Genomic DNA, 11,981 nt, shown 5'->3' with positions numbered 1-11,981 from the left:
AAAAAAATTTGTGTTATCATTTTATAGTAATTTAAAACATCCCAGTTTATAAGAAAATGGAAAAAACACATTAGATTAAAAAGCCCAATGGGTAAATTTTTCTTATCAGTTTAAATAGCTTGAAATTGAATTTGTAATTTGCATACTCTTTTCCTTAAAAATGGCAAAAGAAAATATCTTTATATATATATAGTTCTCTTGCAAGGACCCTGCAGTGCCATCTCTTGCTCTTGCTTTATCTTACATTTTTGGAATTCTCTTTCCATTTCAAGCATCTGTGACTCAGCAATAAATGCTTGTCTTCTATGAAAATTAAAAAAAATTCTTTATAAATCAATCTATAATTATCTGGTTACACACTGTTAAGGTGGATAAATATGTCTTAATTATAGAACTGGCAAGGTTTTTAAATATAATATTAGCTTTCATATGAAAGATTAGCACTAATTCTACATTTTAAAACATATGTTAGGAGCAGGGAGAACCATGTAAGAAGCTAAAAGGTAAAAAATAAATATGATTAAAGGACAAAGCTGTTTTCAGCTTCCCTTTTCCTTTCCAAATGTGATATGCATAACATCTAGGGTGGAAATTATTCTTTCTCCCTATAGATTAGCAATTTTACCATTTCAGTATTCTCTTCACAGAAATAAATAGCTGAAACTATGTTCCAATTTTCAACAAAGATAAATGTTCTTTAAATAACAGATTTTTTTATGGAATATATCAAAGGAAACATAAATAGCATCTTCAAAGGAAAGCTATAAGTTTAGTAACACAGCACCAGGAAAAAGAAGAGCAAAACTGTTGTTTTCTAACTATTGGCTAACTAGAATGACAAGCTGAATAAATATATAAACATTTATATTGGAAGTAAAAACTATTAACAAAGGCATTTTATTGTGAAGCCCAAACACAAATGTGGCTTTCTATGCTGTTCTAGGCAACTCAGTTTCTATCCTGAAGGATATCTTACTGTTATGTGCTTTGGCAGATCTCCAGGGTCCCCTGGGAGAAAGCAATATCTCTATTTACATATCAAAGCAAGCAAAGGATCAAACTCCATTAGAACTCTAAGAGGATGTGAAAATACTCTGATTCAAAGTCTCAACAATTTTCCTTCCAAAAACCAGATACCTCCTTTGTCACACAATGCTTAGCACTCATGTAATATCCCACAAAAAGGCAACCAAGATAAGCTTAAGAAAGAGTTAAAGATGCTATGCTAATGGTTTTTGAATTAGTTTAAATAACTGTTTTGAGTAAAGATATAGGGAAAGAAGAAGTAAGTCCAAGGATCTTGGCCCATTCTAATGGGTTTTACTGTTTGGGACATCTACAGAATTACACAGAGACGTGGCTAATTGCAGTTCTGCACTTCATGAAAAAGGATGAATGCCCCATAACAGAAAGGTACTTAACTTGAATTTTACTGACGATTGAAGAATATTTTTAATGACCATCTCAACCTTTGCATATTTACTAGAATGCAGATTTCATTTTTTAGGATTTCTTAGCTTACCATTTTCTGTGCAGGCTGCGGGGTACAATGCAATATGCAAAAACAAACATTAAGCTAGTAGGGTTCAAAAGCCATCCTACTCTAAATGTTTGCAGCAGGCTCTCTTTCTCATATGGCATTGAATGCTTCCTGTGAATATATGAAAAATAGAGGTTAAAATATGAATATAATAATCATAGTTTCAACAAACAGTATATAGAGCATTCATTGAAGGTTGATGTCTTTTTTAGCTATTTGTTTAAACGGTTTCCACAAGTGCTCAAATGTTACCTTTCACAATCAAATTGTGACAATGTTTAAGCATTCTCAAACTAAATTTTTCCTTCAGTACACCTAATTAACCAGAAACAAGGTTTCTAAAAATTTCATCTTCAATTCAAAAACTCTTCTTCAATAAAATTCATTACATCTTCATAATGTTATCTTCAATAACATTCATAATAGTAATTTTAATGATTCCTCATATTTAAGAAGTGCTTATACTTTCTCTTAAAATTCCTTCAAGGAAGGCAGAGAAGGACTAACAGTGGTCACCCCAGACCAGACTGAGATTGAACTCTTGTTTTTCCTTCCATCAAATATCCTTTTCTCCTTCTCCCCCTCCTCCTTCTCTCTCTCTCTCTCTCTCCCTTTCTCTCCCTCGCTCCCCATAAACATTTATTGAATCCTGGATATAATTCAGGCATTTTGTTAAAACACTTTCCATACACTATCTCCTTACAATTTTACAACCTTGTACCTCAGTGATTCAGTGATATAGCAGAATGTTAAGAATGTAAGGGCCCTCTGTGGAATCTTTGTTCAGAGTTTCTTATTTTGTCTCTTACATTATTATTACAAAGATTTCTTGAGTATAGAGGGACAAATGCGAGGTACTTAAAACCCTTCTAACTTTTTTTCTCTTGCAACTTTAGATATATGAATAACACATTAAATATCAATATGTTCTGTTGTTTATGTACTCCTAAATTTTGGTGACTTAACATCATGAAGCCTAGAGTACAATTCCAAGGTCCCAAAGGTGCTTAAACTTATCCTTGAAGTTGTTGAGAATAGTCACTGCATATTATTTTAATGAATGTTTATTGAGGATCTATGATGTGCCAAGCACTGTGATATATGATGGAGATATAAATGAAGCAGAACAAATCCCTGATCTCAGAAATCAGTCTTAGTGAAGAAAAAATACAAGAAAACTGATTAGTATAAATCAATGGTAAGTCTGATAATAAAGGAATAGCTGGGTGTTATGGGAGAGACAGGAAGGAGCACACAATTTTGTGTGGAGGATGAGTCTAAAAAAGGTTAAGAGGAGATGGGTTTTAAGGATGAAGGACTTTCAGGTGGATAATAAATAACAACAACAGCAACAACTATCTTTTGTTGAACCTCTATTAGGTCTCAGACACTAGACCAGGTATAATAATTATCTCCTTTATGATCAATTTTTCATGAAGTGCAGAACTGCAATTAGCCACATCTCTGTGTAATTCTCTAGATGTCCCATTCTCCTTTCCCTATGTCTTTACTCAAAACAGTTATTTAAGCTAATTCAAAAACCATTAACATAGCATCTTTAACATTTACTTATGCTTATTTTGGTTGCCTTTCTGTGGGATATTACATTGTGCTAAGCATAAGGTAGCTGAGGTTCAGGAGATAAGTAGCTTCTCCAAGGTCACACATCAAATAAGTAGCAGAGGCAGAATCCAAACCCTGTTTTATCTTACTCAATCTACGTCATGTTACCATAGTTCACCATTATTTTATAGTGCTTCTTCTATTATGGTCTTGTGAAATGTTATTTTTTAACCCATGATTATCTGTTTCCCAAATTTTGCTTTTATTTATATTGTGCTTTTTATTGTAAGTTTGCTCATTTAAAAAATCAGCTTTTTCTTTTTGTATATATAAATTATGTTCAACAAATATAATGATTGCACCCCTGCTTATCTCACAGGATTCTTGTGAGGGTCAAATGACACAAGAGTTTTAGAAAGCCTTTGAAAATTCAGCAAAATGAAAAAGTGCAAGTTATTTTTTATAATAGAAATTTTCTGCTCCAAAATTTTGCTTAAAGTTTTGCTTTCACTCTAACGATTTCCTTGTGTCTGTTGATTTTATCTTTGTATGTGTTGAAGTTTCCATGTTCTGTTTCTTTGGAATTATATTTGATTTATAGTTATTATTTTGACTTGACAATAACAACTTTATCACCTGTGGATAATATTAGCCTAGTTAATCATTTGTAAACTGGCCACCATTAGTTACTTTCATTTCCCATTCTTGTATAATTTGTAGAGGCACGTGTGCATGCATCTGTGTATATAGCTCTGTAATATATTACCCCAGTAATAAAGTTGAATTTAACAAACCTAAACCTTATTTTAGGTCACAATACATGCATTCAATAGACTTTAGGTCTTTGACATTCCCTGAATTTTTGATGTGTCTGAAGCACCAGCAATTTCTTTCCTTTTTTTTTCTTGTTTTGAATGCTATTTTCCATTAAATGGTTATTTGGGGGGCACTATTCAATGAAATTCTCTAAGAGTTAAGCATGTTTTTTTGAGTTATTCACTTTTAGAAGTTCATATACTTCTATTGATTTTTATATTGAAATATTTATTTCCTCATTATTAACCAGTACCTTGTTCTCAGTCTCCCAACATCTAGATTCTAAGACATTTGAGCTACTTCATTTAATTCAAAAAACAGTAAATAATTAGCAGTATCTTTAATAATGATGAAATTATCATATTGTATATTTTATATTAACCTCAAAAAGTACATAAGGTCTATGGGGTGCCTGGGTGGCTTAATCATTAAGCGTCTGCCTTCGGCTCAGGTCATGATCCCAGGTCCTGCAGTCGAGCCCCGCATCAGGCTCCCTGATCGGTGGAAAGCCCTGCTTCTCCCTCTCCCACTCCCCCTGCTTGTGTTCCCTCTCTCACTGTGTCTTTGTCAAATAAATAAATAAAATCTTTCAAAAAAAGGTACATAAGGTCTATTAACTCCAAAGATCTGGGGGTTTAAAAAATTTTAATTTTACTATGCGTTTCTCTTTTCCTCTGCATTTCAATACTAGATCTTAGAATTTTAGAATTTCAGGGTATTGTAGCTTTATCCTTTATTGATCCTGCCTGATAACAAAGATTATGACCATAATATACTCAGGGTAAAGTTGAAGTGATCCATACTTTCCATATTATATATTAATTTTCATTAAGTTAATTATTTCTGAAATTCCCTAATATATTGGATATAATTATTAATTTGTGTGAAGAAACCTTTTCTTTAGTCCAAAAGCCCTACTCTGATTTAGTATTTCTGTAGTATTTCTTAAATTAGGATTTTTTTTCAAATTAATAAAAATAATTTAAATGTGGAATATGAATTGTTATCTTTTATCTCCTTGGATGCTTTTAGCTTGATAACAGCATAATCTATATTTTAGCAATAAACTATAGAAAGTTTAGAATACTTTTATAGGCTGTGTACAGTTAGGTGTATAAAGACCCAAAGAATACAAAAACATGAAATCAAAAGGATATATGCACCCCTATGTTTATTGCAGCTCAATTATAATAGCCAAATTATGGAAGCAACCCAAGTGTCCATCGATAGATGAGTGGATAAAGAAGATGTGGTATATATATTTATATTTATATATTCATATTATATTATATGTTAATACACATATATAATATATATATTAATTTAAATGTGGCATATTCTCTACAAGTATATAAAAAGAAAATCACAGGCAAGCCAATGAACTAATTGGATATATTAGAAATTATTTGTCCTTCGTGGTTTCAAAGTATGCTTGCTTGGGTTATGGGTGGTTAGTGAGGTCAATTTTGTACTGCTTTCAAGATCAGGGATGAAATTTCTTCTCTGATATTACGGAGTAGAAGGGGCTTATATTTCCAAAAGTCCTGCAAGCTCAAATAATTGATCTGAGAGTAGCTTCTTCTCTCTTGGATTTTATAATAAGCATTAATTAAATGGAGGAAAGAAGAAATGTTTCAAATCCTCATTTCCCAAGACTGGAAAAACTGATTAATTAGGTAATTAGATATTCTTGCTCTGTGTGTGTGTGTGTGTGTGTTATACACACACACACACACACACATACATACAATGGAATATTACTCACTATAGAAAAAGAATGGAATCTTGCTATTTGTGACAACATGGATGGATCTCGAGAGTATAATGCTAAGAAAAATAAGTCAAAGGAAGACCAAAGCCATATGATTTTTCACTCATATATGGAATTTAAGAAATAAAAAACATGAAGAAAAAAAAAGACAAACCAAAAAACTGATTCTGCTCTATTAGGTTCAGGTGTACAATATAATGATTCAACAATTCTGTACATGAGCCAGTGCTTTCCACAAGAGCAGTCCTTAATCCCCATCATCTATTTAACCCATCCCCTGACCAGTTCCCCTTCTGGTAACCATCAGTTTGTTCTCTATAGTAACTAATAGAACACTGTATGTTAACAATGCTGGAAAAGAAAAGAAAGAAGAAGAAAGAAAGAAAGAAAGAAAGAAAGAAAGAAAGAAAGAAAGAAAGAAAGAAAGAAAGAAAGAAAGAAAGAAAGAAAGAAAGAAAGAAAGAAGAAAGAATAGGAGGAAGGGAGGAAGGAAGAATCTTGACATATAAGGTTCTCCTTTCTCACCCTGAGATCTTAAAATAGAAATGAGAATATAAAAACAAAAACAAAACAGTAGCACATTCTCCTTTGTGGAATACAAATTAATGAAAAGGGAAAAACAACTCTATCAAGTTTTTTACAAGTGATCCTACATTCCCTTCCACCACATTCTGGCAGTTTTCTCTGTATTAACTAACTCCAAACACAGTTAAGGGAATATGCCACAATAATTTGTGTTTTACTTTCATGGTGGATTTCCAGTTCTTATATTGTGAGAACTCATCGCAGCACTATTTGCTATAGATCTGAATTTATGAAGTTACAGCCACATTAGAGATGCCCCAAAGGAACATACTTATTTTAAAATATCTGAAATCCTTCATCATATGATAGTCTAGCTTACAAACATGCAGTATAGAGCCTGTGGACCACTTTTGAAGAAAGGTACAGCAGATGGCCTGCTATCTGGTATTATACACTCCCAGGAAAGTTTGGAGAGATCACTCCTACTCTAACTGAAGAATTATATAGATTAGAAATAATATGTAGTGGAAATGGGGAGTTAAGTTAACTGTGTTAGTTAAAATTGAGCATGAACAGGAAATGCCAATGATAATCAGGTCTTTGATTTGTATATACCCACATAGCATTTTCTTAAATTTCCAGGAGAAAATAAAGAGAAGACAAAGGATCTGTGAAGAGACTTTTCCCGTGTGGTTCATAATCACCACATAGTATATTGTCACATATTCCCCCCTTATTTTAAATTTGAGTTTATATGCAGAAACATGTATTCCAAGCTTTCCAGTGTCAACACTTCTTGCTAACATCTGGATAAGTAAATGGTAAAATAGTCTCTGGCAATTAAAAATTGGACTTTGCCTCCATATTTTTGCTGAGAGGAAATTGAAAAGTTATCACAAAATGAGATCCTTTATTATGTTGAGATATATTGCCTCTAAACTCACTTTGTTAAAAAAGTTTTTATCATGAACGGATGTTGAATGCTGTCAAAAGTTTTTTCTACATCTAGTGAGATGATCATATGATTTTGTTATCAGCTAAAATGTTAGATTGTAAAAAAACTGAAGAATTAAACAATCTTTACATCTGACAACATGAGATTTATTCCACTTCTATTTAACATAAATTTATTAAGTGAACACCACAGGCATGGTCCTGGTCCATTGTCCCCTGTGCTGTAGGACACAAATAAGCATATATTAGGAAACTTGTCCTTGAAGTACTTACACCATATGTGAAAAGACAAAATAAATATGCATTAATAAGTACTGAACAATTCATGAATCAGTATAAACCAATACTACAAAGCATGAGGTTATATTAAAAAAACAAAGTCGAAGCTTAGATTATTGGTGTTATGGGTGTTCAAAAAGAAGAGAGAGTAATGTGAGCTAAAGTAATCAGGGAAAGCATCCTGGAAGAGACGGGACTTCAGCTGAACAATGAAGGGTTTATAGATAGTAAAGAATTGTGTAGATAACAGTAAGGAGTGGGGATTATTATGTGTTTGAAAAAAAAAGAACAGTAAAGTTTAAAAAGCTGCAATTATTGGTTGCAGGATCACTTTTTGGAAAGAAGTATTAGCATAGAACAACAATAGGCTAGCATCTATAGACCCTTAGGTTAACTCAAATGCTACCCTGGCTTGACCAGGGATTGGTCCTATTGTCCTAATGCTTGTATTCTCAAATTACTTTGCTGAGACAATTTCATTATTTCCTACTCTGAAATCATCATAAGTCAATCATTTACCATGTGACATATTTTACAAATAAACAAAAACATTACAGCTGAGCATATATAATATGGCACAGAGGACTTCATCTTATGTTTGTGGACTAGTTAGCCCTCTTTATTTAGAAGGATCACCCACAGATGTTTCACAGAAGGAGAAGGGAAAGAGAGAGAAAGAAATCCACCCACCGAGAATATATTAAATTATTCTTACCAGGGCATCTGTGTGAATGATGCAAGCTGTTCAAAAATATTAATTTTAAATGTCGCATATTCTCTACAAGTATATAAAAAGAAAATTACAGGCAAGCCAATGAAGTAATTGGATATATTGAAAGTTATTTGTCACCTTCCTGGTTTCAAAGTATGCCTGCCTGGGTTATAGGCATTGGTGAGGTCAATTTTGTACTGCTTTCAAGATCAGGAATTATTTTCTTCTCTGATATTATGGAGTGGAAGGGACTTATATTTCCAAAAGTCCTGCAAGCTCAAATAATTGATCCGAGAGTAGTTTCTTGTCTCTTGGAGTTTATAATAAGCATTAAATGGAGGAAAGAAGAGATGCTTCAAATCCTCATTTCCCAAGATTGGAAAAACAGATTAATTAGATATTCTTGCTCTGTGCCCACTGCTTAGCTTCCCATCTAGCAGAGAAAGCTAGGGTTTCTGATTTTCCCCAGGTGGATATAGTTTTAATGTCCCCTTGTTCGGAATGCCCCTGACATATCCCAGGCTAGCAAAAAGGGAAGGAGTTTGCCTACTGAGGAAGTTAAGTCTGAGTCAACTCTGCAACAGGGTTGTTTACTCAAAAGATGCCTTTACTGTTGCTGGAAATTGAATAGGAAACATGTAGAAAAGAAAACATGTATTTTGGTCTTCCAAAAATTGCCTTGGCTTTTGTTTTATAACTCTTCAAATTTTAGATCATAAGCTTCTAAATTTTTGTTCCATCACAGTGGTTAAATAACTATTAATAATAGAGTAAAATAAACCCTTCCTAATTTAAGTGACCTTGGAAGGGAGAAAAAATGTATTGAACATTTACTATATAGTAGGTTTATTCTAGAAATTTTAACTTATATTATCTCATTGAAACCTTAAGGCATCTATGGGACTCATACCTGGTTTTTATTAACTTTTAACCATACAACACCAATACATAACCATACCATACCAGTTAAAATTAATTCCACTAGCACGTTATGAACAATATTATCTATTTAACAAAGCAAACTCACCCAGAAGCAATCTACATTGTTCACTTTTCCAGAATTTGGGAAAATGCAAAAATGAGCTGCCCTCCAGAAAACTAATCTTTGTTGGAATTTTCCCAGGATACACAGGAAATGTCATGATTGTTAGCCTTCTTGATTTAGAGATGACTTTGTTTCAGTTCAGGTATATGGATAGTGCTTTAAGAAGAGTACTTATTTGTTTATTTACCAACAGTGATATTAAAGCTTTTTGTTGTTAAAAACCTCTCTCAAGGATAAAGAACATTAAATTCAATTTGCAACTTACTGCTGAGGAGAAGTTTTGGCATCTTTTATTTCTGGAGTCAGATCAGAACTTTTTGGCTATCACAGAAGAGAGATTGTATTCTCTAAGTATAGAAGTTAGTCATATAAATAATACTTTGACAGTACAATATATTATACAATGCGCAGTTATTATTTATGTAATATACATATATTTATATATTTACGTATATGAACTCACATTCTAATCCAAACCCCTAATCCTCTGCAAATGTCATGTAAGTAGTTTTCTGCTTGCAGAAACTGAATGGGATAAATTTTAGGTTGCAGTTGTAAAATTTTGCCTTTTGCACTTGTGTTCTTATTCAAATCAGTCAATACAGAAAATTCAGAAAATCTGTGGGTTATCTGCCTTTTTCCTTACTTCTCTGGTGCTTGTCTAATCTAAGGAGTCAAAGAAAACATATAATGTATTACGTATCCAAGGCAGAGCATGTGAGATTTTTACCAGCATCAGCTATGGGAGGACAGTTTTCCTCAATATTACTTGTATGAAATACCACAGCACACTCATATGGCCTGAACATCATTGAAACTTAGCTCAGTGACTTTCTTGCTCTTTTGCATGAAACAAGTAATTTTTTCTGATCAGTGTATACACTGATTTTATGTGTGGTTTAAAAAAACAAGTGAATGATGGGAAAAATGTGGATGCATCAACGATAAAATGATCTTAATGCACACATACACGTCAGTAGCCCATGAATACTGACTTGCTTAAGACACATAATCAGATGCAACAAATTGGTCTCAGGCTTTGCTGAATTTGTATTTAGCTTATTGAATGTTGCTTTCCATCATAGCATCCAGAGATTGGGAATATCTAAAGCAAGAGCGAAGCTTAATCAGATTAATTGCAATGTATCCTCCACATTGTACAAACCCTCTTTGTACCTGGTATGATGTTATCTCCATAATCATTTTCTTAACGTAGGCTCCACGCCCAGTATAGAGCCCAATGCAGGACCTGAAATCACAACCCTGAGATCAAGACCTGAGTTCAGATCAAGAATCCAACACTCAATTGACTAAGCCACCCAGGTGCCCCCCATAATCATTTTGGATGATGATGCTAGAGAAATCTTCAGCTGCTTTTCTCACGAACATTAATTCTGCTACCATGAGTCTTAAAGTAATTTGTTTGTCATTATATGCCAAATATGTTAATAAATCTTGCTTTATTTAATACTCCAAAAACATTCCAAGGCATTATATTGGACACTGATGATTGCATACCCAACATCAATCCAGCCTTCCCCTTCCACCCCTCTAAAAGAACCCTAATTTTTTTTTAGGTATCACTTTTCTTATTGAGCTTTTAAATTTAAGGGAAGTCAGTGCTTTTTCTAATCCAGGGGATGAATGACAATGTCTAGGCAAGATTAGTGATGTAATTTTCCTGGTCAGTAATTGGTCTAGCTACAGGCATATGATGCACTTCTGATCAGTGAGACCTGAGAGAGTCTGTTAGGGAGCATTCTGGAAAACATTCCTCAGTGATTAAATAAAAAGAAAACAGATAAATACAAGAAACAGGCCCTCTTATTCTTGTTCTTATGGATATTTCCATGTCTGTACGTGATTCTTGAAAGTACCACAACTGGGGCGCCTGGGTGGCTCAGTTGGTTAAGTGACTGCCTTCAGCTCAGGTCATGATCCTGGAGTCCCAGGATCGAGCCCCACATGGGGCTCCCTGCTCGGTGGGGAATCTGCTTCTCCCTCTGACCCTCCCCCCTCTCGTGTTCTCTCTCTCATTCTCTCTCTCTCAAATAAATAAATAAAATCTTAAAAAAAAAGAAAGTGCCACAACTATCTTGCTCTCATGAGGAGACCTAAACTTAAATGCTTGGAATGGCAGAGTAAAACTTTAGCAAAAACCTTGGTCTTTGATGGTGTCACCACGCCATTGAATGAACTAATCCTAGAGCCACCCTATCTCTGGATTTTGTGTTATGTCAGATAATACATATCATACTCTCTAAGCTATTAGAGCCAGTGTTTCCTGTTATTTTCAAGCAAAAATAATCTAAACTGATAGAGGTGCATATTAACTTCATTTTTTAGATGAAGAATCGGAGGTTCACAGAAGCTAATTGATTTGCTTGGTGTGTAGAAGTAAAATTAGGAGGGCATAAATTAATATCTAAAGTTGGATAAATATTTTTGCTGCTATTTTCACTGAAACACACAGATTCCTATGTTATATTGCCACATTTATATATTGTTAAATGCATTGTTCCTGTTATTCCTCTAATTAAATATTTAAGTAATAAGGGATGGGAAAAATACCACCCAAATTTGTCAGCCAATATGGTCTGTATTGTAATTTCTAGCCCTGATTAACTAAGATATTTCTTTTATCAAAGTCTAAATTTTATGAACATTATACTCTACTTCCAACAGCAAATTGGTTATTTCTACCCTGATATCACAGAGTCAGTTCTTCTTCAACATGTTCAATACTGAAATCACTGTCTTTGCCCAAAACTTGTTC

General features: G+C 33.5%; 1 long non-coding RNA gene across 1 annotated transcript in view; it reads left to right on the top strand.

Annotated features, from left to right (window-relative positions):
* Nucleotides 1-1,386: 1,386 nt before the first annotated feature.
* Nucleotides 1,387-11,981, top strand: part of LOC141370617 (uncharacterized) — a 42,547-nt gene continuing 31,952 nt past the window's right edge. Inside the window, exon 1 of the long non-coding RNA XR_012374808.1 lies at nt 1,387-1,413. This is a non-coding gene — a long non-coding RNA (uncharacterized lncRNA). The remainder of the gene's footprint in view (nt 1,414-11,981) is intronic.

Source organism: Callorhinus ursinus, unplaced genomic scaffold (genome assembly GCF_003265705.2).
Source record: "Callorhinus ursinus isolate GAN/ISIS: 27379988/994484 unplaced genomic scaffold, GSC_fseal_2.0 scaffold40, whole genome shotgun sequence".
NCBI lineage: Eukaryota > Metazoa > Chordata > Mammalia > Carnivora > Otariidae > Callorhinus > Callorhinus ursinus.
The sequence above is the reverse complement of the archived record's forward strand: the minus strand, read 5'-3'. Positions and strand labels throughout refer to the sequence as shown.